At 41.0% G+C, this 22,901-nt stretch overlaps 1 long non-coding RNA gene across 2 annotated transcripts; it reads right to left on the reverse strand.

Annotated features, from left to right (window-relative positions):
* Positions 1-19,315: 19,315 nt before the first annotated feature.
* Positions 19,316-21,938, reverse strand: LOC311286767. Of its 2 annotated transcripts, XR_014626632.1 has the most exons (8): positions 21,856-21,938; positions 21,706-21,766; positions 20,808-20,926; positions 20,386-20,683; positions 20,223-20,283; positions 19,993-20,062; positions 19,784-19,902; positions 19,316-19,676 (listed from the first exon to the last, which is right to left on the reverse strand). It is a non-coding gene; the product is annotated as an uncharacterized lncRNA (long non-coding RNA). The 2 variants fall into 2 exon arrangements; XR_014626633.1 differs by lacking the exon at positions 21,856-21,938 and having other exon boundaries at positions 19,336-19,676; positions 21,706-21,845.
* Positions 21,939-22,901: the final 963 nt, after the last annotated feature.

Raw genomic sequence — 22,901 nt, forward strand, 5'->3', positions numbered from 1 at the left:
CACTGAAACTGCGCTCGTTAAAATCACAAATGATTTACTTTTAGCTTCTGACCAAGGCTGTATCTCAATACTGGTTTTGCTTGATCTTAGTGCTGCGTTCGATACTATAGATTACACAATACTCTTGGATCGACTACAAAATTATACTGGTGTTCAAGGACAAGCATTAAGCTGGTTCAGATCATACTTATCTGACCGCTACCATTTTGTCTATTTAAATGGAGAAAAATCGATCATAACTCCAGTAAACTATGGAGTGCCGCAGGGATCTGTGTTAGGCCCTCTATTATTCTCAGTATATATGATGCCACTTGGAAATATTATAAGGAAACATGGAATTAGTTTCCATTGTTATGCTGATGACACTCAAATATATATTTCATCACGGCCAGATGAAAACGCTAAATTATCCAAATTGACAGTGTGTGTTAAAGATATAAAAGATTGGATGACGCGTAATTTTCTTTTATTAAATCCAGACAAAACAGAGGTACTACTTATCGGTTCAAAAAACCGCCCACAAAACCTCTCGCAATACAACTTTAATATAGTAGGATGTCCTGTCACTTTATCCTCTACAGTAAAAGACCTGGGTGTTATACTCGACTGCAACCTGTCTTTCAAAAATCATATTTCATATGTTACAAAAACTGCCTTTTTCCACCTTAGAAACATTGCTAAGCTACGTAATATGCTATCAGTTTCTGATGCAGAAAAGTTAGTTCATGCATTCATGACCTCGAGACTAGATTACTGTAATGCTTTATTAGCCGGTTGTCCTGCATCCTCAATTAACAAGCTACAGTTAGTCCAGAATGCCGCCGCTAGAGTTCTTACTAGATCAAGAAAATATGATCATATAACACCGATTTTATCATCACTGCATTGGTTACCTATAAAGTTCCGTATTAATTACAAGGTATTGCTACTTACTTATAAAGCCCTAAACGGCTTAGCTCCAGTCTATTTAACGGATCTTCTATCGCCCTATAATCCATCGTGCTCTTTAAGATCACTTAATTTAAGGCTTTTGGTCATACCTAGGATATCCAGAACCACCAAAGGAGGGAGAGCATTTTCACATTTAGCTCCAAAACTCTGGAATAGCCTTCCTGATAGTGTTCGTTGCTCAGACTCGCTCTTCCAGTTTAAAACTAGATTAAAGTCGCATCTCTTCAGCCAGGCATTCATATAATATTTTTAATCTTACAGTTCAAATTACAATCCGGCCTCTAGTTAATAAACGCCAGAGGAGAACTGGCCCCTGACTGAGCCTGGGTTCTCCCAAGGTTTTTTTTTTCTTCATTGGGTCACCTGATGGAGTTTTAGGACACCATTAGGTCACTTGATGGAGTTTTTCGGTTCCTTGCCACTGTTGCCTTTGGCTTGCTCAGTTGGGGATATTCTGGGGATATCTAATTTGATTTATCAATAAATTCCACTAGAAACAAACCTTGTTGTATTATTTTAATTTAATACTGTGTAGCTGCTTTGATACAATCTGTATTGTGAAAAGCGCTATACAAATATACTTGACTTGACTTGACTTGACAGTGGCTGACAGGCTTGGAGGAGTTGAGTGGAGCAAGAAATGAGCGATAGAAGTGAAGAAAATGCAGCGCCCACGACCAGCTCATCGGAGGACACAGACATCGTTGACAAGAAAGGTCACTCAACTTCAGTGGTTTGGAAATATTTTGGCTATTTGAGATCTGACAAGAAACAGAGCGACGTGCACTGCAAACTGTGCGGACGACTAGTGCCATCAAAGACAGGCAATACCACAAACCTGTTTCATCATTTAAAACAATGTCACCCTTTAGAACACGAAGAAGCTAAGAAATTACAGTCCCAATCCCAAATAAGTGTTAGTGGCCGTCAACCATCTACAAGCATCAAAGCGACTCAGCAAAGTATAATATCATAATTTTCACACGCCGTGCCTTACGACAAAAAAACAAAAAGACACGAAGACATCACAAAAGCAGTTGCTTATTTCATTGCAAAAGACATGCTTCCCATTAGCGTTGTCGAAAATGAGGGATTTAAGAAGCTTATCCACGTCCTTGACTCCAGATACGAGCTACCTGGCAGAAAACATTTTTCACAGACAGCGATTCCCCGAATGTACACGGAGTGCAGGGAGAAGGTAGAGCGGCAGCTGCAAAATGTACAATTCTTCGCCTCTACTTCTGATATGTGGTCTAGTCACACATCTGAGCCTTATCTGAGCCTCACTGTTCATTTTATTGATAATGACTGGAATCTTCAGAGCAAATGCCTCCAAACGGCTTACTTTCCTGAAGATCATACAGGTGAAGTTATTGCCCAAGGATTGATTGATGCACTCGCCTCCTGGGGACTAAGTGAAGACCGACAATCGTGCATCACAACTGATAGTGGTACAAACATGGTAAAAGCCACTTCACTCAACAAATGGACACGACTTCAGTGTTTTGGTCATCGACTACACTTGGCTATTGGTAAGTTTTAGTATCCGTTCTCCATTTAGTAATAAAACTGCTGTAGAAGTAATATAATAATAATAATAATAATAATAAAAGAAAAGAATTTAAGATGAATCAAATCATTATTTTATTACTCCTTTGTTCTTAAAGGTTAGTGATTTTAAGCATGAAGCAATATTTAAAACTGAAAGATACGCTGATTTAAATTATAATAAATATGATTAAAAATTTTTTAATAAATATGAATAAAATGATAAAAAAGATTTTTTAAAAAAGAATCAAATCAATACTAATTTATTAGTCCTTTGTTGTTAAAGGTTAGTGATTACAAACATGAAGCAATATTTGAACCTGAAATATTTAATATGAATATTCTGTTATAATATCTATCTGTTTAGAACTTCAGATGTTTTTTAACATACTATTGTGGACTTACTCAGATACTTTCTTTTCTTTGCTCATATTTTTTCTCTATTTCCTTTCCTTCCTCAGAAAGAGCGGGGAAGGACAAGAGGATGGATCGAGCCGTTGGGCTTTGTAAAAAGGTAGTGGCTGCCTTCTCCTTCTCCTGGAAAAAGAAGAGAGACCTTGCAACTGCTCAGGAAGAACTTAAAGTACCGAAGCACAAGCTGGTGACAGAGTCACCTACCAGGTGGGGATCCCGTCAAAAGATGGTGGCAAGGATGATTGAGCAGCACAAGGCTATCTCTCAGGTACTCTCTGCTGACAAGAAAACCAGGCACTTGGTGCCCACCTGGCAGGACATTGAAGTGCTGGAGTCGATGAACGAGGCCTTAAAGCCACTTCTTGAGTTCACAGATTCACTCTCTGGTGAATCTTATGTGAGTGTGTCCTACCTCAAGCCTGTGCTGCACCTCTTCAGAACAGAGCTCCTGAATCCCTCTGATGATGACACACAGCTCACAAAGGACATAAAGACAGCAGTCATAGAATATCTCAATGAGAAGTACAATGACGAGATAACAGACGAACTGCTTGATATGGCATCCTTGCTTGACCCGCGCTTCAAGACTCAATATATCAGGCCAAGATTGAGGCAATCAAAACAAGAGCAGTGACTGAGATTCTGAAAATGGAGGGAGACCAAGGCCCATCCACTTCACAGGCTTCATGCAGAACAGAAGAAATAGAGGCAGAGGGACGCACTGCTGCAGCTCTTCCTGTAAAGAAGCAGAGGAAGTCACTGGGCAGTTTTTTTAAGAAGCCATGCCCCAGCAACACAGGACTCAGTGACATGCAGGCAGTGGAGGGGGAGCTGGAAAACTACCTCATGGGTCCAGATGCAGACAGTGAAACAGAACCCCTGGACTGGTGGAAGGTGTATGACAAAAAGTTTCCTAAAGTGAGCCAACTAGCAAGGCGCTACTTGTGCATCCCTGCTACCAGCTCCCCCTCTGAGAGGATTTTTAGCACAGGAGGGATCATTGTGACCTGTCACAGGGCAGCTTTAAAACCTGAAACTGTAGACAATTTGGGAATTTAATTAAATCAATTTGCTTATTCAATTCCCTTTTTTTTTTTTTTTTTTTTTACAGAGCTGTTTACTCTTTATTTTGATACATTTATTTCAATTTATTTATTTACTTTGTTTCATAACAAAGCATACATAACTTTTTAAGTAGATGAAAATGTGTTCTCAAAAAGAAGCAGGAAGCTGCATTAGTAAAATTAGAATTTTACTGATTTAAAGAAATCTTGAATGCATGTGTAAGTCTCAAGTGCCAACAGACTATGCACTGCTTTTTAGAATATACTAAAGTCCTGGCGGAGGACTGAAAAGTAATGCTGTGAACTGAAAACTAAGAGGAAATGAAGGAATGTACATTAGACAAAGACTAAAAGTGCTAGAAAATAATTTAACCATGTCAAAGAAGGCACTCACCGAGTTGTGTGGAAGACTGGTCATTCAAATCAATGGTCAAATTCTCTCCAGAAGCAGAACCTGATGACTGGTAGACCCTTTCGCCAGGCATGTCAACCTCAAAGCAGCTGTCATCAGAGCTGTCTGTTTCAGACTTGGAAAATAATACAGCACAGATGAGATCTCTAGTTAAACAATGTATCTTGCATAGTTTGTAGTATTGTTGCCACTTCATGAGAGTTTTCAACAGTGACTGTAAATGTGAAAATGAATAAAAAAAACAGAAAGCTAAAAGTAAATTATGAAGTATAAAACAAGTTAACATTGCATAACATACATTTATACACTACAGTTGTGCTCATAAGTTTACATACCCCTTGCAGAATGTGCAAAATGTTAATAATTCAGATAAAATAAGAGTGATCGTGAAAATTGCATGTTATTTTTTATTTAGTACTGGGCTAAATAAACTATTTCACATAACAGATATTTACATATACTCCACAAGACAACATAATAACTGAATTTATAAAAATGACCCCATTCAAACGTTTACATTCTCCTATGTGTCATTTCCTGGATGATCCACGACTGTTTTTATATTTTGTGATAGTTGTTCATAAGTCCCTTGTTGGTCCTGAGCAGTTCAACTGCCTGTTATTCTTCAGACAAATCCTCCATTTTTGAACAGGATGATGATTTGTAAATTCTTCTCATTTTGTTTAACGATCATACTTCAGAAGCAACATAAATATTTATTTTGTCTTCTGGGAAACATACAAGTACAATTTACCCTGATCGTCCAATTTAAAAAAAGTGTACACCCCCATCTCTTAATGCATTTTGTTGCCTTTTTGAGCATCAGTAAATGTTTTCACCTTTGGTAATAGTTATGTATGAGTCACTCAATTGTCCTCAGTGTTAAAATATGGATCTCAGAATCATACAGCCACTGTTGGAAAGGGTTCAAATATGCAGAAGATGCTGGAAAACCAAAGAATGTGAACGAGTTGGAGGATTTTTCTGAAGAACAGCATGCAGTTGAACTGCTCAGGACCAACAAGGGACTCATGAACAGCTATCGCAAAATATAAAAACAGTCGTGGATCATCCAGGAAATGATACACAGGAGTATGTAAACTTTTGAATAGGGTCATTTTTATAAATTCAGTTATAATTTTGTCTTGTGGAGTATATGTAAACATCTGTTAGTGAACAGTGAGAGTACTAAATAAAAAAATAAAAAAACATGAATTTGAATTAGAAATTTTCATGATCCCTCTTTTTTTGTTTCAATTATTAACATTTTGCACATTCTGCAAGGGGTATGTAAACGTATGAGCACAACTGTATATGGCCTAAAATAAACCAAAACCCTATAAGGAAGCCCATATGGTTAAAAAAAAAATAATAATTAAAATTCATAAAAAAAATACACCAGTCTTACCAAGAGTAGTGGTCTTGAGGGTTTTACGTATAAGGCCTTCAACTTGAACACCTTTAAAATCAAGCTGCCATCCAGTTCCTGACCTCCACTTAACTTAGGTGTAATGAGCTTGTTGCCACATCCCATAAGTATTTCCAAACTGCACACAATGAAAACCAGTGGTACTAATACACCATCAAATAATACATCTCACAGTAAAACATTTACAATAAAAATTAAAGCTGCAAGCAGCATTTAGCGGGGTTCCAGCATTTAAGGCCATTAAGCACATAAGCATCAAAAGACATTAAGCTTTATTTAGCAAGCTTTTAACCACTGAAATCATAGATGGGAAAGTCCATTAAAAGCCAATACTGGCAATTTACCATAGGAAATAAATGGTTTTCAAAGCTTTTTGACAGTAATACTGCCACCTATGTCCCGATCTTCATAAAATGTTACATGCTTTTTTACTATGTTATATTACATACTGTATGCCCACTAATTTTTGCTTAGGATTTATAGGATTTTCTATACATTTCTGCACTGGTTTGGTTCCGATCGGGCGAAAAACCTAGGACTAGTTAGTAAAAGTAGGTTGTTGACAAAATTCAAAATGGTGGAAAATTTATCATGGCGAAAATTTTAAATTTTCTCTAATTTTTAGCATTGATATTGAGAGAGCATAGATTGATGACAATAACATAGGAGCAGTATTGTTAGATTTTAGCTCATCTTTTGATGTACTGGATTATAAATTGTTGCTGGATAAACTGAAATTTTACAAATTTACTTGTCATACTCTACATTGGTTTAAAATGTAACTGTCTCATGGGACAATGTGCATTTATAATGGAAGTTATTCAGATGTGAAAGTTGCAATGTGGTGTGCCTCAAGGAAGTTGTTTAAGACCAATGATCTTCCTCTTGTTTTAAAGTGCGTGGACAGTCATGTATGCAGATGATAAAACATATTTACCTGCAACATCAATTAAAGGTTGTATCAGTGATTTCAGGTCCAAACATAAATTATTACATTCATCTAATCTTTTCTAACGATCCGCTTGCTGCCCGCCCCATAAGCAGGTCGTCAAAAAAAGGTGTTGTGAGGTTTTGCGCTCGTGCACAGCTGCCTATGACGGCTGCACGTGAAAACCTCACAACACCCACCCTTGTCGGTGATTGGTTTTACCACATGTTTTACTACAACACTGTGTAGCATGTAGCGCGCAACTTGACTTGACATGCTACATGCTACATGTTATAGTATTCGGTAGGGCCTAAATTAAATCAGAAGCAAGGATCATCTACTGGAGGGAGGAAATGGTGCAACAGGTGAGCAAATAGTTGACAATTTTGTTCTGATTCAAAGAGAAAATTATATTGATAAATTAAAAAGTTCTCTTCGTAGTTTGTTTCAGAAAGATGAGTGACAAATAAGAACAATAGATAGTTAGTAAATGAAAACAGACATCACTGACTCGTTTCTTTTGAATGATTCAACAGCCTAAAAGCTTCGATTAAATTAGGTGAAGTTCCGCAGTTTTCATACAATGTGTAGAAAAAAAGTCAAAACCAATACTACGTCTGTTTCTTTCACCTTGAACCAAATAACTTACAATAATAAAACAAAATAATACATTCTATTAGGGCTGTCGCGATAACCGCAATATTGCAGTACTGCGCTACTGACAAGCCAACCGCAGAGGAATGCAAGTAACCGCAGCAACTGCGATAATATTCGTATGTTTTGTTTTCATAAGGCTATACCGTTTTTGTTTTGAACTTTGTGTGTATTGAATGTTAAATACGTTAATAATGATAACAAGACTGTTTATCATGGTGATTTGTAACAGACAGACAGTTCTTGAATCAGACAGTGAATGAGAGAGAGATCGACTGAGCGTGTGTGATTACCTGCGTCTGTCTTTGAGGTCAAGTCTGATATGTTAAAAAGGTTGTTGTGTCCAAGGAAAGTGAAATATTGTATCGTCCTTTTAATGTTTAAGGGTATTTACCATAAATGGCATTTCACAGAGCGAGGAAGCAGCTGGAAAATAAATCGGCGAGTCATGCATTGAATCAATGCCACTAGTCTCTATTAAGCTATGAAGCTTCAGCGTTACCCATGCAACGCATTGCTGGTCAGCTGAGCCTTAAAGTGGAGCTTAAAGTTAAAAATAATTAACACCTAGTTTCATCACATCTATCTTTTTAATGAATCAGTGTTTTTAAACGTGTTTGTACATGTACGGTTTAATGACTCAAAGACAATCCGTTGCTGTAACAATGTGACTGCGCACTGAGTGACAGCCTTTCAATGCGCAGAGATGCTGTTTAGTTTCGGCTACATTCGTTACAGAAAATGTCCTTGATTTTTGTGCATGTGTGACCTGGGGGATCTTTAACCAGATCTAGATTTAAAGGTTCTTGACTACGCCACCTGGTGCCTCTCACACCAGGATATACTTTGCACCTTAACTGCTAAATATCTAATCTAAGGCAAGCAGGTTCGTAGAAATACACCAAAGATGAACTGGACAGAGACGTGCTTTCAATAGAAAAACAATAACAAAACTTTATTGTACAATAGTATAATACAAGAGTCACACCGTCATACTAGAGGCACAGTACTAAAAACGAGAGACCAGACCTGGTATTGGCTGTTACAAGAGACAATACGATTAACAATTTAACTAGAAAATACTGATTCACTGTCAAGGCAGGTTACCTGTCCGGGATACGCGTGACGTTCACCGCCCGTGCTCTGGATACTGGAGCCCACGATCACGTGCACACACACACACACACACACACACACACACACACACACACACACACACACACAGGCAGGCACAACCACTACAAGCCAATAATTCAATCAATATGGTGAAGTGCAGATTACCACTACAATACGTGGTGCAGTGCGCGAGGACGGAACCAGGAACCTCTCTTATGAGCAGCTACTCTAGTACTCTAGAAAAAGGAAGAAAATGACAAGAAAGTTATCACTAGCAGAGTGGATAGAGAATGTAAAACTATACACCACTAGTACAGCCAATACCACATCAGTCGGACAGGTCTGTAGACGGAGGCTACGGCAAAATAACCACAATAAAGAAAAGAAAAGAAAAATATAAAACTTAATTTGGGCAAGGCAAAGCAGCAGGAGCAATCTGTCTGCAGACACAAAATCATTAAAATTAGTGCTTGATATACACAATGCACAAATAGTCCTGTAGCATCGCAAACATTTCATAAAAACATTATTTTCTTTTACCTCAATGTAGACATACGAACTGACACAGTGGAAAAACAGCCCTTTGCGCCAGTCTTCACAATCCTACATAACAGTTGTTACACAGCATATTCATCAAATACATTTATATTAAGAGTTGACAATAAAACACAGCCATGCATTACGTCAGGGCAACACAATCAGACTCATTTTACGTGTTCAACGCTTTTAGTCCTAACACACTGGATCTACTCGTAACACAATAAACAAACATTTACCTTCTTGATGTTGCTGCTTAATTGCGGTACAGCTACCTGGCGGGTGCTTTGCCCAAGACCTGTGCGCAAATGTGCTCATTAAAATGCATGTCCCAACAATGACACCCACATTATAATTATCAGTAAAATGCACAAATAATACCTTCAGTAATACACAGCACGATTACCCGGAAGCATCTGGCAATCAGTCAAACACCTATTTTCCAATAGCCCAGTATTAGATACAATATAAATGCTTAGCTTGCTACATCACATAAACATTTACCATACCTTCGTTGCACAGGAAAACCACATACCCAAGCAGTAACAAAATGTATCTGAACACCAGAGAATCTCTCTAAGCCCAACAGTGCAGACTGTTTTATAGAAACTGACCTAGACGCAGATGAGTTGTTTAGCCACTCACGGCTAGCTGGGTGACGTCAGAGGGCTACCGTAGCTGCAGAGGGACAAACTTCAACAGGACAGCGAATACTCTGCCGGTTACACTCTACCCCCCCGATTTGTTATCGGCGTCCCGCCGATAAGCTCAATAGGTCATAACTCTGCCTTTCTTTAATAAAAAGAATACAAGATAAACAAAATGCAAGGGGGTAACCTAATACCAAGGACGGAAAACCGTTGTCACTTTACCGCTAGACCCAAGTACTTGAGAGTTAGTAGCCCCATCTGCCCTACTCACCACTGGCACTGGGAGGTGGTGTAGGTTGGCGTGTCTTCCTGCAGTAGTCCGAGCTGTTCTCCGGGGTGCCACTGAGCCAGCTGGTGTCTCGTCCGTGATGGGGGCGACATGCGGGGAATCGGGCAAAGCTAGCCTGGGGGCATCCACTGGGAGAGTTGTGGCAAGCTGGATAGGTGGAACCTCTTCCCGAGAGCGGACAAGAACCCATCGGCCAGGGGTGTCACCATCTGCTGACTGGCTTGTTTCCCCCTGCAGTTCCACAGGCCTGTTGGGTGTTTGTGGGTCCTGATCCAAGTGGGCAGGCTTTAGCATGGTTCGATGTACTTGTCGTACTTTGCTTAGGTCCTGTGTTGGGGCCACGGAATATACCACCCCACCAAGTGGGGGTGCACGGATGACCTGATGTATTGTGGCGCCCCAGGCATCTTGGATCTTCGATCGGCCCCTCGTTGTATGGTCTCTGATGTAGACGTGCTGTCCTTCTACCAGTGGCTCACTCCGGATTTTCTGGTCATGCCGTTCTTTTCTCTTGGAAGCAGCAGCTTGCATACGCTCCTTGGCATTCTGGAAGGCCACATTAAGGCGCCGCTGGTGCTCTTGGACCCATTCACACACATGCCCGTGTCCAGGCTTGTACCCTGCCAAGCAGGAAGTCCACCGGTAACTGGGGGTCTTGCCCGAACATCAGGTAATACGGTGAGTCGCCAGTTGTCTGATGAACAGCAGTGTTGTAACTAAACACTAATTGGGGTAGGTGCTCTGGCCAGCGGCGCTTCAAATCCATGGGCAGAGTACGGAGCAGATCGTGCATCGTGCGGTTGAAACGCTCACACTGGCCGTTGCCCTGAGGGTGGTAAGGGGTGGTCCGGGTCTTCTGGATACCGTACAGGGCACACAACTGGTAGATGATGGCATTCTCGAAGCTGCGTCCCTGATCAGAATGTAGGCGAGCTGGGACCCCAAAACGAAAGAACCACTCCCGGATGAGCACATTGGCCACAGTTGTTGCCTTCTGGTCCCTAGTGGGCACGGCCTGTGTGAATTTAGTAAAAACATCCGTCATGATCAACACTTGCTCTCTACCATCCATTGCAGGCTCCAGGAAGGTGAAATCCACAGCCAATATCTGGTTTGGACGAGATGCCAGGAGGTGTCCCATGGGTGCATGGGGTCGGAGTTGCGAAGACTTCGCAAGGGTACACCGCTCGCAGTTCTGACACCACTGCTTTATATCTTCCCCCATTCCTGGCCAATAGCACCGCAATCTTATCAGCTCTGTGGTACGTTCAACTCCCTGGTGGCCATGGTCGTTGTGGAGCTGCTGTAGGACTTCCTCCTTTAGGCATGCAGGCAACAAGAGCTGACGCACCTCTTCACCCCCATCTGGACGGAATGTTCGGCGGTAGAGCAGTCCATCGGCTCCCACAACACGGTCCCATTGTTGCAGCAGCACACGGATAGGGCCCGGCAATTTCCTACGCACTGTCGGGTCGGGCAGTCCCTGTGCCAACCAAAATGGCAGAAAGGCCCCGATAGTGGGGTCTGCTGCTTGTAACCTTCTTAACTCCTCGAGGGTACGGGAGGGGAAGGCCGAGACAGCCATCTGGATTGCCAGTGGTGGATCTTGACATCTGGTCGTTTGTTGTACAAGAACTGGTATGGCTGTCCCTAGTGTGGAGGACTCTGTGGTCTGTCCCAGTGGTCCTGCAGGTTGTCGGGAGAGGGCATCTGCATTCCTGTTAGTACGACCAGGCCTATAACGGATGATGTAATTGAAAGCAGCAAGCTCGGCCTCCCACCGCTGTTCAGTCGCTCCCAGCTTGGCAGTCCCCAGATGGCTCAGGGGATTATTGTCCGTCCAAACAGTGCATTGTTGGCCCCACAGATATTCCCGAAACTTGTCGGTCATGGCCCACTTCATTCCAAGGAACTCCAGCTTCATCGAACTGTAGTTCTTTTCTGATGGACTGAGACTACGACTAGCATAGGCGATTGGCCGGATCTTTCCTTGCTGCTCCTGCGAGAGAACTGCTCCGAGACCAATGTGGCTAGCATCCACCTCCAGAATAAAAGGTAAGTTAAAATCAGCGAACGCCAAAGTGGGGGCACTCACCAACCTCTGCTTCAAGGCCTGGAAGCTGTTCTCACAGACATCTGTCCACACTCCATCAAGCCGTGGCCCTTGGCCCTTCCGGGTCTTAGTACCGCCAAGCTCTGCCCCCAGGCGGTTTAAAGGAGCTGCCAGCTTGGAAAAGCCCTCCACAAATCGCCTGTAATAACCCGCAAAACCAAGGAAAGACCTCAAGTCGGACACGGTGGTGGGACGGGGCCACTTAGCCACTGCGGACACCTTGGCTGGGTCAGTGGATACACCTTCGCGGGAGACAAGGTGGCCCAGATACTGGACTTCCTTCTGGAAAAAACAGCATTTCTCCAGCTTTGCTTTCAGACCTTCTTTCCGTAGACGGCTCAACACTAGATCCAGACGGTGTATATGATCTTCGACACTAGAAGAAAAAACAATTATATCGTCCAGATATAGTAAAAGGGACTGGCAATGCTGCGCTCCAAACATTCTCTCCATCAGTCGTTGAAAAGTGCTTGGAGCGTTACACAGTCCAAAGGCCATGCGGTTAAATTCAAATAAACCAAAAGGCGTACAAAAGGCAGTCTTTGGACGGTCTTGTTCGGTCACAGGTACCTGGTTATACCCGCTAGCCAGGTCCAGCGTGGAGAACCACTGAGCCCCCGATAGTGCATCCAAAGACTCCTCGATGCGGGGGAGGGGGAAGGCATCCTTTCTGGTCCTGCTGTTGAGCTGTCTGTAATCAACACACATACGCAGGCCACCACATTTCTTCCGCACAATCACAATGGGAGAGGCATAGGGGCTACTACTTTCTCGTATGACCTGGCTGTCTAGTAACTGTCGCAGGTGGGCCTTAACAGCATCATAATCAGAAGGGGGAAGATGCCTGTAACGTTGCCTAACTGGTTGGTCATCTAGCAGAGGTATATCATGAGAGATAAGATTAGTACAGCCAAGGTCACCCTCAAAAGCAGAGAACACTGACTCATGTTTTAACAAGAATGCCCTTATCTGTTCTTGCTCAGCCTCCACTAGCACTGACAAATCAAGGGCCTGTATCTGCTCCCTCACTGACTTAGGCCTGACTTCCCCATTAGGAACCTGCATGCTAGCCACAACAGCCTCTATTTCCGGTTGGTCTTCAGAAATGCCCACAGGAAGGTCCTCAACAGTAGCGTGAACCAGCAACCCTAGTGACTGGCGGGGGTATAATGTAGCACGTGTAAACCCCACATTGACTACAGGGATAAAAGCTGTACCTTGTTCTACGCGCACTAGCGCAGGCGAAACTAGGAGACGACTAGGTAAAGAGCCGCTAGTCGGTTCCAACAGGACAGCAGGAGCATCACAAAAGGGAGGGGAGCAGGTGGCTGCCACCAATTTTACAGTGCCTCCTGGTATATGAATGGGCCTTCTACCTCTAACTTTAGCTACACCCGTTTTGGGTGGAAGAGAGCTGAGCTGGACCCGATGACAATGCTGCAAGGCGTGCCGCCATGGGAGTGAAGCATGAACTACCGGTGGGAGATCAAACAAAGAAGAACCATGTTGGCCAAACAGTTCAGCATAACATTCTTAAATAACATTCATCCCAAGCACACCCGGCACAAGTGGAGGGGCTGGCTGACCTGGGGGATCTTTAACCACTAGCCAACCTCTTTGGGGGATTACCTTCCCTAATACTTCAACTGTTAGCTCAGCATACCCGATATAGGGTATGTCTAGACCATTTGCCGCCCGAAGCGGCAACCAATTACACTGTTGAAGTTTATCCTTGAAATGTTGCACAAAGAAACTCTCCACCAAGGTAGATACCACAGACCCTGTGTCTAAAAGACAACTGACAACTACTCCCCCTACTCTCACAGCTACCTTCGGGCACTGAGCGACAAGGGAGGTTACAGGGTGACTAAAAGTGTCCTGATTCTGAGAGCCGCTACCATCCCCTCTCAGCGTGTGGCTCTGCACGCTGAAGGGAGCTAGTTTTCCGACTGAGAAACTGAGACAACATTAGCCTGAGCTTGGGCCTGGGGGATGTGATTAGGAGCTACTACTCTCTCATTGTTACACTCTCGAGCGTAGTGACCAGGCTTTAAGCATCGCCTACAAATGACAGTTGACGGCCGACTAACTAGAGGGGGGCGACTGGGGTAGGCTGGGCGAGCTACTCCCTGTAAAGTAGTTAAGGCACTAGTTAAGTGGTTGATCTGTTCTTGTTGCTTCAGCAACATGGACCGCAGCTCTGCCATTTCTGAACTTGCCATACTAACGGGCGATGAGGCTCTGCCTGGCTGAGTTTTGGAGTACTGCAGAGCACAAAGAGAGGGAACTGAATGACTCCTACCCCTATTGAAGTCACTGGGCCTGCCCTCACACTCCCACCGGATGGCAGCAGCACGCACTTCCAGCATGGACATCCCTGGGGTCTGATGGACAAGTCTCTTCAATTCCCTGCGGAGGTCCGAATCAATAACGTGCTCTGCAAACTGGTCACGGAGCAGCATGTCAAACTGGGGTACTGAGTCAGGGGAGACCTGTTTAACTTTATCCATCAGAGAAAAGAGAGCATGTGAGTATTCTTGTAAAGATTCACCGTCTAATTGTTTTCTAGAAAAAAAACTTTCTTGTAAGGCAACATAAGACTGGGAACACCCATAAAGTTCTTTGAGAATATTTGCAATCCTTTCCGGGTTTTCCCGATCTGCCCTTGGCCTATAGCGAATCTCATCTTTAGCCTCCCCATCCAGATGATCAAACATAAAGTAAGCTTTGTCAAGTGCACCCAAATGTCTAGTACGCGCACAAACCTCCACCTCTTCCACCCACTCAACAATGTCAATACCCACCCTACCCCGAAATACAGGACACTTCCGTTCCCTAGGGAGATAAATCAACCGTCCATGGGAAGCAGGGTTGGCAGAATTGTCCGGCTGAGGCGGCGGTGATTGTTGCTGCTGCAGGTGGCCATTGTCTGCCTGCAGCTGACGGATCTGTTCTCTCAGCTGTTCAACTTCATCCATTACTGCAGCAGAGTAATGCCCACGTTACAAGAGAGGCGGGGGGGTAGTCGGTGGCCTTCCCACTGCTCCTTTAAGTCCCACGCCGTGCTCACTGCTGCTTTGCCCTTAACCTATTACTATGCCTTAAAAATCAAAGTATACATAAACAGACAAAAAAAAGAAAGGAAAAAAGAAAGAAAAGAAAAAAAAAAGACACGTCTCTGTGTGCAAGGACCCTGCCGACTGCGCCACTTTGTGACCTGGGGGATCTTTAACCAGATCTAGATTTAAAGGTTCTTGACTACGCCACCTGGTCCCTCTCACACCAGGATATACTTTGCACCTTAACTGCTAAATATCTAATCTAAGGCAAGCAGGTTCGTAGAAATACACCAAAGATGAACTGGACAGAGACGTGCTTTCAATAGAAAAACAATAACAAAACTTTATTGTACAATAGTATAATACAAGAGTCACACCGTCATACTAGAGGCACAGCAGAGTCCTGCACGGGTCCAATTTTTTAAATCCGCACCCGCCCGTACCCGCAGTGCTTAACCCTCTGAGGTCGGCAAACGCGCCCCCGCGTTTTGCTGGACTTTTTTTACATTGTAGCACTTTAAACTTAAATTACTCCGTCATTTATGGTCATACAGAAAAAATAAATATAAAAAAAGAATCTGTGATATTTCTACTTTTGTATGTGTCCACTTACAATCAAATCAAAACATTGTGCTTTTGTAAAATAAAGAAAATAAACAGTGTGTGCGTTCTGCCTCTCCGTCGCGGTGAACTTTTTTTTCTTGAGCACGTCTATAAACTGAAACAAAACTTAGCGAATACTTGTCACACATTTATGAGCCATATACCTTTATAAACATTTAAGTGTGTACTTTTAAATGATCGGATTCAAACTGAAAATAAATATTCTCTGTTTAAGTAATTTGTATAAAACCAACAAGATGTCCAGCTTCTCAAACGCTTCCTAATTACTTTTAATTTGACCACGCCCACTCGCGCAAAAGATATTCACATGCAAATCTCCACATGGAACGCGAACGCGCTCATTACCTCAAAAACAAAACACTTCATCAGTCTCTGCTTTTCGTCGAGTTTGAAAGACGTGAGTTACATTGGCTTTACCCCAGAAGAAGAACGCGATTTCAAGACAAGAAAGATAAGGTAAGAAATTCTTACATATTAGTTTGTTATTGTTGCATAAATGTCACATTGTAGTTGAACTGTTGCTAGATATATGGTGAATATTATAATATTTAGACCCGTGTTTACTGTTACTGTGTTTGTGGATATCTGCTCAAACGTAGATATGTATATGGTAGGCCTAACCATAATGTTTTATATTTGAGCGCGATCGCGTTTGAATGTATCATATTTTTTATCGCGATCGCGTTTGAATGCATCATATCCCAGCAAACACAGAACGTTGGCACAACGTAGCCAACCTTCTAACAACGTTTTAACAACATGGCCAAAAGGTTGCTATAACTACGTTGTGTGGTGAAGTTGTTACAGCGTTGTCACAATGTTGACATTAAACCATCGGTCAGGGCCATTGCTTAAGGTTGTGCCAAGGGTGTCTTGACAACCACTGGACTACATAATGTACTCGTCACTGCCCTGAAGCGGGAAAATCAGCCTTTTAAATTCCAACCACCTGTTGTTGGGCACTTGGGCTCATTGTGTTCTCATTCATCATCGAGCAAGGATACGTGAGTATTGCGTTTAGCCTACTTCAGCTATCAAACACAATACAGCTTTAATTTCTAATGTGATTAATGAAGCATATCGCTCGCACTGTTTAGTTTTTCTCTCATTCGCTCATTTTATTTAGTCTCATTCGTTTCTTTGCTCCTCTGGATTTGTGGATATGTTTCCCCGGTGACACCTGCTCGGCTACTGTCTGCCATACAGACCCGGTTTTGTTCATTAAATGTTCTGATCTGCCTTTGCTTTTCATATGTTTTATTTATTATACTTAAAATAAATGTGTATTCGTTTTTTTTTTATTATTTTTTTTTTTCACAAATGTATGACTTTTGGAAGTGCAATTTGATTATATGCAATTTTAATAAAGTTGAATTAACGAAACCTTCTGTCATTTTTACTCTTTAAAGTGTAGGCTACACTTGCAGGTGTTGATAACCCCATTAAATAATATAGATAAACAATAAACGATAAAAAGTATATAATTATCTAACAAAATACACCATATAAAAATATTGCCAGAACGTCGTCTCTCAGTTGCTGAATGTCGCGCAACAACGTTGCTACAGCCCTGTCACGTCTTACAATTCTACATTGTTACAATGTTGCGAGCACGTATACAGCGACGTTGCCATAGCAGAAATGCAACGTGCCAGAGACGTTGCCACAACGTAAATGTGTTTGCTGGGATTTTGGAAAAGCAAAACGCTCCAAACGGCTTCATGTTTTACTATTATCTCATTTCATATCATCATAACGAATGGAAACATTTGAAGTAACATGATAATCAATATATTTTTCTCTAGCTTAGTTGTTACTGAAATATTTTTGAAAATGTATATAGGCTGCTATATTGTTATTATTTTATGCAGCACTGCGCATAGCCTATACCTACAAGGCACAACAAACCTGTGTTCATTATATAATATATTTTTGGAAACATTTGTGTGAGTGTGTGTGTGTATTCTGTGATTTTTAAAAAGCAATTTTAACCAGAAAAATCTCAAATGTATTCCCAAAATCGTGCAGGCCTTTCTCTTGATATCAGTATGTTCACTTTTTTTTTTTTTTTTTTTTTTTTTTCAGGGCCCAGATGCCACTGAGTCCTGCTGACTTCAACATTCACAGTACATGTCTCTGTACATGAACATGGTAAAGTGAAAATCAAACACCTTGGAAATGAAAGGTATGTACAATGTTTTTAGGAATGGCACAAAGGTCTCTTTCTTTGGATCATTGTTATCAATAAGTTTTTTTTTTGTTGTTGTGTATCTTTGGATTATGTTGTAAATAAATCCAAACAATTTTAAAAGCCATTCTTTTTTTAATCTCCTCATTCTTTGTGCAAGGTTGGTCAGAATGATGGGCCCTGATAAGCTCCTAATAGGGCCATTAGGGAGTGTCTTTGTCTTTCTCAGGTGTAAAAAGCCTTACATATTAATGAGATGATCCGCCCCTTCGCATATTGCTTTTTCACACAAAACACGTCGTAAAAATTTTAAATCAATATATTGTCTTCTCTGAATGAGCAGTCAGGGTGATTTTCACATAGTTTTAGAGCAAATATTCTAGGCTACGTGATACAATTTTCAAAAGTCTTGTGAAGAAATAATAAGTATGGGTTTCATGGCCTTATTTCAGTGAGAATTTTTTTTTGTATTTTCACAAACCACGCATAAATGTCATTATCTCAAAACTACAAACTTTTACACACATGCTGTTGATATATTATTGTAGCAGAGTTTGTGCTGAATACAGTGTAATTAGACTTTAGCCATGAAAATGTCACAAGTAACAGAAATAAGCACAAATGTCAGAGCATGTCAGAACACCTCCAGGGCCCAGAAAACAGCTCAGACCCCAGAGGGTTAAAACCGAATCCGACCCGTTTTCCGACAGCAGCACTAATTCAAATCCGCACCCGACCCGACCCGCTTAAAATAGAACCGACACCTGACCCGCACCCGAAATAAAATCAGTTTAGACTATCACATTATAGACACACTTACAAAAATGTTTATTGCCCGGTCATACAGAAGTTATTACACAACCCACTGCATGAAAATTGGGATTTCCGACCCCGTAAACGGCCGCAAATCTCCCTAATTTTCGGCAGTTAACGACAATTTACAGCCTGTGAACGTCGCGTTCGTCTGTGCCGAATATTGTCGGAAACGAACCATGACGTATGCAGAGCGCTCGCGCCGGAGGTGTGAATGGCTCTAATTACCATATGAATAGCAGCTCCCGCCAGAGAAAGGCTTGAATTTCCTCACTCACTATTGGTTGAACCCACGTGGTTTAAACAAGAAAAATCACTCGTGATTGATTGGCAGATCTGTTACTATTGGTCACCCTTGCTCATTAAAAATTCAAAAAATTATAATATTCACATAAATAATAATATATAAATTATTTTTTTATATTCATAATATGCTATTCTGTGGTATATTCATGTCATTGTTAACCTATGGACTACACTATTATTACCATCAAGGACATGAATTTATAAAGGAATGGAAAATTTGCCAGGGACATGCTGTTTATTCAAAGAAAGAGCTTTATTAGCACAGACACAAAACAATATACACCTATGTACAAAGCATAGATCATCTGCACACACAACAAATTGGAAGCTCAGTGTCTGTTTTCATCTTCGGAGCTGTAGTAGGTGACTAGCGGCGTTCTCTCTGAATTCGATCCACTTTGAAACCGTCTGTGGTGCGTTGCCCTGTATTTAGGAGTCGCCTCTAATCTCGACTGCAGCGTAGCACAGAGCTCTGTGAGCTCCTGGCTGGTGGTTGAACTTCATCGGACATCAGATCTATGGTGGCGCACTTCCAAATGCCCACGTCATCCTCACCTAGCACACCGTCTCGCTTCTAGCAGCTGTAAAAACAACCAATACAGACAATCAGTACTGTGATGCACTGTGTATGGACACAAAACATCTATTAATGCACGTGAAAAATAGTCACATTGACTAAAAATCTTACCCTCTTTCTTCTCGCTCGACTCCGAGCTGAACTCGTCACAGCTTCGGCCTGCAATGCCAGATCTGGTTGTTTGTACCTGAAGCTCCTGCGTACTGTCTCGTAGTATGTCTTACAGGCAGCTGGAAAACAATTAAATGAGAGTGATATGAATAAAAACAACGCAAGTCACAGTAAAATGAAACAAGGAGAAAATAGTAAAAGTTACTTACAATGTCGTCATGATCAGCGTCATGAAAATCTGGACTTGCAGACATAGCTCTGAGTAAATGTGAGGTTACGCTATGGAAACAAAATGTATGATTAAGATCGTAAACTATAACGGATCTATTTTCTTATACAAGAGAATGAAAGCATATTCTTTGAATCTTACCTTTAAAATGTTTGTAAGTTTTTATGAAAGTAAAAAAATAAAAGAATGTAAGATTCTTTTTTTTTTTACCTTGATCCAGTTTGTAGCGCCCACAATTTGTCTCAGAGTTGTGAAGATGGCATACTGCTTCCTGTAAATTACAGGATTATTTACAATTATTAAACAAATAATAGCCATCAATCCCATGACCTCTTGCTTTATGATGAAATCATGAAAAACAGAATATTCTTACATTTCACAAGGCCTGACAAAATACAGCTGCAGGTAACTAGCGGCATTCTGTCTGAATTCAGTCCATTTTGCAGACGTCTGTGGTGCGTTGCCCTGTACTTTGGAGTCGCCTCTAATCTCGACTGCAGCGTGGTACAGAGCTCTGTGAGCTCCTGGCTGCGACAGGACGGAGGTTGCACAATCCATCCAGACACCCCGCCGACGATGCCGTCTTCCTCATCAGACATCAGGTCTATGGTAGCACACTTCCGAAGGCCCACCTCATCCTCAGCTAGCACACTCTGTCTCGCTTTTAGCAGCTGTTAAAACCAATAAAGACAATCAGTACTGCCCAATGCACTGCGTATGGACAACACACATCTATTAATGCACCTGAAAAATAGTCACATTGACCAAAAACGAATCTAATCTAATAAATCTTACCGTCTTTCTTCTCGCTCGACTCCGAGCTGAATTCACCACAGCTTCCGCCTGCAATGCAAGATCTGGTTGTTTGTACCTGAAGCTCCTGCGCACTGTCGTGTAATATGTCTTAAAGGCAGCTGGAAAACAATTAATTGAGAGTGATATTAATAAGAACAACATAAATCACAGTAAAATTAATAAGAACAATATAAGTCACAGTAAAATTAATAAGAACAACATAAGTCACAGTAAAATTAAACAAAGGAGAAAAAATGCAACCGGGTGAAATTGCAGAAATACACACCGGAAGCAAACTATGCTTTTTGAAATTGGGGTTTTATTCTGACTGCTGTTTAAAATAAGTGACAGCGGTCAATGGAGGCACAATTAAACAGATAAAAGTCTGATTAAGAAAAAAGTTTGCCTTGTTCTAAGAGATTTCACAAGAAAAAAAAATAGATTTCACTAGTAAAAAAAAAAAAGAAAGAAATTGTAGAAACAGTTTACAGTAAATTTGATGACAATCAAATGTCACAAAAAGCTTAACCAGTGGATCAATGCCCAAATCCACAGAATACTTAACTCAATTCAAACTGAAATGCAGTGTAATACACTGCAACTGGTCAGATTTAAATTGATTTCTCCAAACCAAAATATGTTAGGCTACAATTAAATACGATAACACAAACTGGAATACGGCAGTGGCTGAGGTAACTTAGGCCTAAGTTACAAGAGAAATAAAAGCACTTTAACAAAGCCACAACCCACGTTTAATCATGCCATGCTGAACCAGAAATATGCATTTAACCATAAAGTTATACTGTATAATCACAGAATATAGATTCAACTCATTAACAGATTTATCAAATAAACATGCCATCAGTAATTTCCCCCATAAACCATAAAACGTACATACCCAATCCTTTACCGTCCGATCACCACGAGGTTCCCTCGTCACACATGCGCTCCAAATAAATCTATAAACAAAAATGTACACATCAAATGTTCTTTTAACTTCGCTTCACAACTTATTTGTGCATATTAAAGATATTGGAGTAATATTTACCGAGAAAGAAGAACGTATAACACAGAATCCGATCGATGCACGCACCGTCATGGAGCTCTCCTGAACAATGAAAAATGGCTGCCGTTCTCTGGTCGCGCGCACGCGTATCGCGAGAAGAGAGGGATTTCTTAAAGGGGCCACAAACATTTTTAATGCAAAATAGAAACGAGGTACATTTTATGTAAACAACTCTAATCGTAGTTGTAACTCTATATGTACAGCAGGCATAATTCTTGTCATTGCGTATGTGTATGCAGCATGAGTCAAATACAATCTTCTGTTCGTGTTGTATTATGCACAGTGGTTGGCCTCTAAGAGATTGTGATGCTGTTTGCATGGAATGCACATTTTACCTTTGTGGCAAAGCCTGATTGAAATTAATTGTTGAAATAAATGGTTTTGTGTCTTTTTTACATAACATTGGCTATTGCTAATGACACATATAACTAATCTAGCTACTTTCATTAAATATATCAATTTAAGCTAAAATGTAAGAGGGTCATTCTATGAAAATGTCCATTTTTCTGTCCCTAGCCTTTACAGAAATATTACACTTAAAAAACCCTTTTAAAATAAACGTGTTTCACATTTTAAAATAAAACAATATGTTATTTGAACAATTACACCCTCTTGAGCCATCAATGTGGCAATATTTGATTTTTATGAATTATATAGAATTTCAAGCACCACAGAAGTGCTCGTCCCCAGTCATGTAGAGAGGGAAAATGCTTTATTTTGAGGTCAATAACAGATTTTTACACCATTTAAAATACAATAATGTATACATAACTATCAAATATATTATGTAAATGATATATATAAAAAAAATGCAGAATACATATTATAAAATTTATAATGAAAGTAGTGGTCCCCTGGAGTTGTGTCACTGGTGTTACTGTTAAACAAAAATCTCTTATTTTGAAATAAAAATCACACTGCTATAGCTTATGTTTGTATGCAGTATTAGTTGTTAGAATTAGAATATTAGTTGTTTGAAGAGTTACAAAAAAGCGGTCGGTCTTAACACAAGTTTCAGCCGGCAAGTC

The sequence above is a fragment of the Rutilus rutilus genome (genome assembly GCF_951802725.1).
Source record: "Rutilus rutilus genome assembly, chromosome: 2".
Taxonomy (NCBI): Eukaryota; Metazoa; Chordata; class Actinopteri; order Cypriniformes; family Leuciscidae; genus Rutilus; species Rutilus rutilus.